The sequence below is a fragment of the Leptonychotes weddellii genome, unplaced genomic scaffold (assembly GCF_054177405.1).
Source record: "Leptonychotes weddellii isolate Sample4059 unplaced genomic scaffold, ASM5417740v2 HiC_scaffold_13449, whole genome shotgun sequence".
NCBI lineage: Eukaryota > Metazoa > Chordata > Mammalia > Carnivora > Phocidae > Leptonychotes > Leptonychotes weddellii.
Genome location: NW_027714227.1, coordinates 1 through 5686, shown reverse-complemented (window position 1 = coordinate 5686; position 5686 = coordinate 1). Strand labels below are relative to the sequence as shown.

At 64.7% G+C, this 5686-nt stretch overlaps 1 long non-coding RNA gene across 1 annotated transcript; it reads left to right on the top strand.

The window, feature by feature from the left end:
• Window positions 1-3425: 3425 nt before the first annotated feature.
• LOC102729823 (uncharacterized) lies at window positions 3426-5676 on the top strand. Its single transcript, XR_014141698.1, has 2 exons — window positions 3426-3614; window positions 5114-5676. It is a non-coding gene; the product is annotated as an uncharacterized LOC102729823 (long non-coding RNA).
• The last annotated feature ends 10 nt before the right edge of the window (window positions 5677-5686 follow it).

The following is a 5686-nucleotide window of genomic DNA, read 5'->3' as shown; positions in this document are numbered from 1 at the left end:
GCCCGTGCCGCGCGCCCGCTGGTTGGAGGTCGCCATGCCCGTGCCGCGCGCTTCCCCGCTGGAGGTCTCCGCGCCCGTGCCGCGCATCCGCCGGCTGGAGGTCCCCATGCCCGTGCCGCGCGCTTCCCCGCTGGAGGTCCCCGCGCCCGTGCCGCGCGTTCGCTGCCTGTAGGTACTAGTGCCCGTGGCGCGCTTCCCCGCTGGAGGACCCCGCGCCCATGCCGCGCGCTTCCCCGCTGGAGGTCCCTGCACCCGTGTGGCGCGCCCGCCGGCTGGAGGTCCCGGTGTCGGTGCCGCGCGCTCGCCGGCTGTAAGTACGCACGTGCGGCGTGCACGCCGGCTGGAGGTCCCTGCGCCCGTGCCCCGGGCCCGCGGGGTGTAAGTACTCACGCCCGTGCGCGTGTCCACTGGCTGGGGGCGGGAGGGCACGTGTGCCACCACGTGTGCTGGAGGCGGACAGTGGGGGGGTGTGGTCATGCGGGCAAAGGCGCGTGTTCGGCTAAGGAAGGCACGCCAAGCGTCCGCTCTCGTGTTCGGGTATGCTTGCGCTCCTGCTGGGTTTCGGAACTATGCCGCCGACATCCTTGCTCGCGATCAACCGCAGGGGCTCGTTGGATCGCCTGAGAGGTCCTGGAGCTCAGGGGTTTGGGGGTTCTCTCTGGGGTCCCGGCCTCTCCGTCAGCTGCTGGCCCTGTGTCAGGGGCTCCGAGGAGCTAGTGTTAGGAGGTGGCTATGATCGGCTGGGCCTGCAGAACGTTCTGGAAACTCCTGGGTCCCAGTAGCACTTAGGCTGGGACGTAGGGCTCTTGTTCCCCTGGACGTGCTCCGACTGCAGGATGCAGCCTCCTTGCTCAGTGAGTCAGGTGTCCTATGTTGATGTGAGGCGGCACTGGAATAGGGGACACGGGGACACGACCTCCTGCTCGGCCCCTGTGCGAAGACACTGGGGAGGGTGCTGTGGGGACGTCTTGTACCCCAGAGGCTGGGTGCCTGCCCGTGGTGCCATCTGTCTGCCCCGTGCTGGGGACAGAGCGGGCCCAGGTGGGCTTTGGACCCTCTCACGGCTCTGCATCCGGCGCAGCCCAGATGGACACTGTTGCAGCTGGGGACCGGGCTCCAGGCTTCCTCCGTGCTGTGCTGTGGTCCCGTGAGTGGCCGGCGCTGCTGGCAGCTGGCCCGATGCCCACAGCCAGGAGCAGTGGGTGGGTGATAAGTTAACATATTATAAAACGGAGCCGTCTGGACAGAGTGCACACAGGCACCGTGACCCGGGTTGGGGACCAGGTGCGGGAATGTGTGTCTACTGGGGCCTTGGTGCCCACCACTGTCCCGAGCACTGTGCAGGGTGCACTCGGGGCCGTGAGCCCCTTGACAACAACACAGAGAAGCTCTTACCTGTGTGGCTCCTGACACATGAGTACAAGACACCTGGGCAGGGCCGTGAGGTCCCCATCTAGTCCTCCGGCTGCCACCCCCAGCGGACCCCAGGACGCACCTGGAGTTGGTGGCAGGAGGGAGCATGCTCGCACGTGGAGCGAGAAGGTGCTGGAAGAACCGGATGGAGGATTTGGGTCCCGGGCCGCAGGGTTGCCGTGGACATGGTGCCGCGACCACCAGGTGTCTCACGCCCACGCGGGGTCTCCGCTGTGCGCAGACCACGTTCTGAGGCGGCTTCGCTCTGTGTCACGTGCTTGGGCTCTGAGCGGCCCTGTCTGAGATCTGTGTCCTGCAGATGCCGTGTCCCCAGGGGCGCTGTGGGCCTGGCTGTGGGGGCCCCTCCAGCCTGGGGTCGTGGCCTCTGCCTCCTGCCCTGTGCAGGCTGGGTGGCCCAGGGTAGCTGCATGTCCTGCTCACTGGTGTTCCCATGGCGGCTGTGTCCGTCGGGGCCCTCCGGAGAGACGGACCCACCAGGAGGCGTGTGGACACGCGCATCTAGAAGCAGGCTCGTTGTGGGCGTTGGCTCAGGATGACAGAGGTGGGGACGTCCCAGGACGTGTGTCTGCCAGCTGGCTGCAGCCCACGGTGAGGCTCATGGGCGGCCGAGTGGATGGGCCTGGACCGTGGCAGGTGGCCGTGGATCACGCGGAGCGGGCTCCTTGACTTAAGGTGCCCAGCGCGCGAGTGGCTCCCTCCCATCGCTGAGGGTCTGAGATGGGCCGGAGGTCGGCAGTTGCCCACTTTTGTAAGGAAGTGACAACGGTTGAAGCCTTGTGTCAACCTGACTGCTCACAGTGGGGGTGGGGCGCAGCTTACCCGTGATTCTGGAGAGTCTGTGAGGAGTTCCCTGCGTAGACTGACATGCGGGCACAGCACATCATCCTGCCCGGTGGGGTGGGCCTTGTCTAATCTGTTGAAGGCCCGTATGACACCAGGGGGAGGAAGTGCGTGTTCGCCGGGCCTGACTCCCAGCGGAACACCCATCCTCTTGGCTGTCCTGCTCCCATGCCTCGCGGCTACATCTCTGCCAGCACCTCGTGGGCCTTGTGCAGCGAAGCGCCAGGTCCTGGGGCCACACCTTGGCCTGAGTCCCCAGGTGGGCGCAGAACTGTGTGGCTTTGGGGCTTGAGGCCTGGACAGGGCTGACGTGGACCCGCCGGATATGCTCCTTGCCATGTGCAGTGGCCGAGCGTGAATGCAGGTGTCCTACTCACTTATCTGGGGCCTCCCCACGTTCTTGGGGGTCTCCCACCTTCATTCGAACCCCAGGCAGGGTGGCACGTAGGCCACCTGCCCTGGTTTCTGCTGGTTTTGGGGATGCCCACGTGGCCACGTTGGCAGATTGCTCCATTGTGATGTGGATGCTCTGTCACACGTGGACACAGTGGATGCATTTGGACAAAGGGTCACGCTGGTGATGTCCCCCCACATGCTGTCAGTGGTGTCCCTCACCCAAATCCCCCTACTGCTCCCACCATGGGTGCCCGTGGACATCTGCTGCCCCTCCTGTGTGCCCCTGCATGGCCACCTGCTTGGAGTCAGGAGCGCTGCTCCTGGGGGTGGAGGGTTGGGCAGGGTTGGGCTGACAGGTGCCCCAGGTGCACACGCGGGAGAGGACAGAGTGCTTTTCCCCTAATTTGGGGCTCACGGGTGGCTAGAGGGGAAGGAACCAACTCTAACCCTGGAGGCCCTGTGGAGGGCAGGCCTTCCCGGGATCCTGCTCACCTGGCCTCAGCTCACGTGGCATCTTCTCATGTGGGCTCAGCTCAAATCCTGGGACGTGTGCTGCCCTGGGTGAGCTCAGACTGGTCGGAATTTGAGGGGGCCGCATCTAGGGGAAGCCGAGGTTGGGGCCATCGGCCCAACAAAGAATCTCCGTTTACTCTTGGGGACGGGCATGTGTGGCCAAGCCCCGTGCGCACAGCTCCGTGTGGCAAAGCCCCGTGCGCACAGCTCCGTGTGGCAAAGTCCCGTGTGCACAGCTCCGTGTGGCAAAGCCCCGTGTGCACAGCTCTGTGTGGAAAAGCCCCGTGTGCAGGGGCCCTGGGCTCACGAGTATCTCCCCCCAGGCACTACGTGGGCGTGTTCTCCGCCATGGAATACGTCTTCCTGTTCCAGTTTGTGTACGCGGCCTACAGGCCCATGGCGACAGCCGCGGGCGAGCTCATCTGTAAGAGGTAAGGCGGGTGCCTGGCCACCCTGGGGCCCCTGATGGGGTCTCCAGGGCTGTGATGTCACTGATGTTGGAAGTGGGGTCCCATGTCCCGTGTCCCACATCCCACCAGCTGCAGATGTGCACATGGAGGGTGGGGGGCAGGAGGAGGCCCCAGGACCCCCAAGAACAGCAGGGCCCATGACCAGGGGGTTGTATAGGACGGCAGGTGTTGGGCCCTGAGGGACAGAACAGGATGGACACGAGCACCACTTGGAAGGACATGCTGACCCAGAGTCTGGTAAGCGTGTGACTGGGAGCAGACTGACTTGATCTGTGTTACAGGCATGTCCACATGTGGATTGATTTGAGGAGGTGGTGGTGGCCCCCTGCCCCTGAGATCCCCTAAGGCCCTCTGAGGTCCTCTGAAGCCCCCTGAGATCCTCTGAGTCCCCTGAGGCCCCATGCCCCTGAAGTCCCCTGAGATCCTCTGAGTCCCCTGAAGCCCCGTGCCCCTGAGGTCCCTGAGGCCCCCTGAGGCCCCCTGAGGGTCTCCTGAGGGCCCCTGAGGCCCCCTGAAGCCCCCTGCTCCTGAGGTCCCCTGAGGGTCCTTGAAGTCTCCTCAGGTCCCTTGAGGCCCTCTGAGATCCCTGAGGTCCCCTGAGGCCCTCCTGAGATCCTCTGAGTCCCCTGAAGCCCCATGACCCTGAGGTCCTCTGGGGGGTCTCCTGAAGCCCCATGAGCCTGAGGTCCCCTGAAGCCCCCTGAGATCCTCTGAGGTCCCCTGAGGCCCCTGAGGCCCCATGAAGTCCCCTGCTCCTGAGGTCCCCTAAGGCCCTCTCAGGTCCTCTGAAGCCCCCTGAGATCCTCTGAGTCCCCTGAAGCCTCCTGCCCCTGAAGGCCCCTGCCCCTGAGGTCCCTTGAGGCCCCCTGAGGGTCTCCTGAGGGCCCTTGAGGCCCCATGAAGCCCCCTGCTCCTGAGGTCCCTGAGGTCACCTAAGGCCCTCTCAGGTCCTCTGAAGCCTGCTGAAATCCTCCGAGTCCCCTGAAGCCCCTGCCCCTGAGGTCCCCTGAGGTCCCCTGAGGTCCCTGAGGCCCCCCTGAGGCCCCCTGAGGCCCCTTGAAGCTCTCTGCTCCTGAGGGCCCCTCCTGGGCCATCTGGCTGTCTTGCCCTCACTAACGGGTCTGCGTTCAGGTAAAGTTCCCCATTCTCGGCTTCTCTGGGGGTTTGAGGTGCAGCGACTGGGGACAGTCTGGTGGTTGGTTCCCTCCCCAGTGTTGGCCTGGGCTGACAGTCAGCTCGGACAGACAGAAGTCAGTTCTAGAACTTTCCTCCGTGGTCTGTGTCCCGCCCCCATGGCTCCCTGGTATTCCTGCTCCCCAGGTCTCTGTGTGGCGAGTGTGTGCAGACATGCATGCTGGAGTGTGGGTCGGCCTGGCCCCACAGGACCTGGGAGCCCAGCCAGGTGCACAGGGTCCCCCGCTCCAGGCCGACGTCGGGGTCACTTTCTCTGATCTCCCTAGGCTCCTGGCCCCTCCACCCCACGAAGGTTTCTTTGGTCAAGAGCCCCCTGATGAGTTTGATAGAAATCTCCAGAACATGAAGACGCTTATCGACTTCTACCTGCAGGGCGAGGTGAGGGCGTGGCCGTGTGGGGTCCGGGGACAGGATGTCCGAGCCACGTGAGGGACCTGGACTCGTGTCCCATGCCCTGCACCCCATGTTCCATGCCATGTCCTATGTCCCATGCCCGCATCCCGTGTTGGGCTGGAAAGGGGCTTGGTTCCTGTGTGAACAACACTTGCTATGGGCACGTGGGAGTCACATCTCTGGGTTGGTGTTCTCATGTGTCTTTATGTGTCCACACATGGGAGGGTTGGGAAGGGGGCCCTTCCTGCCTGTGTCATTACCTGACCTCCCCACCCCGTGTCGTCATCCCGTGTCCTCCCCGCCCCGTGTCATGGCCGTGTCCTCTCCACCCCGTGTCATTGTCCCGTGTCCTCCCCGCCCCGTGTCATCGCCGTGTCCTCCCCGCCCCGTGTCATCGCCGTGTCCTCTCTGCCCCGTGTCATCGCTGTGTCCTCCCCACCCCGTGT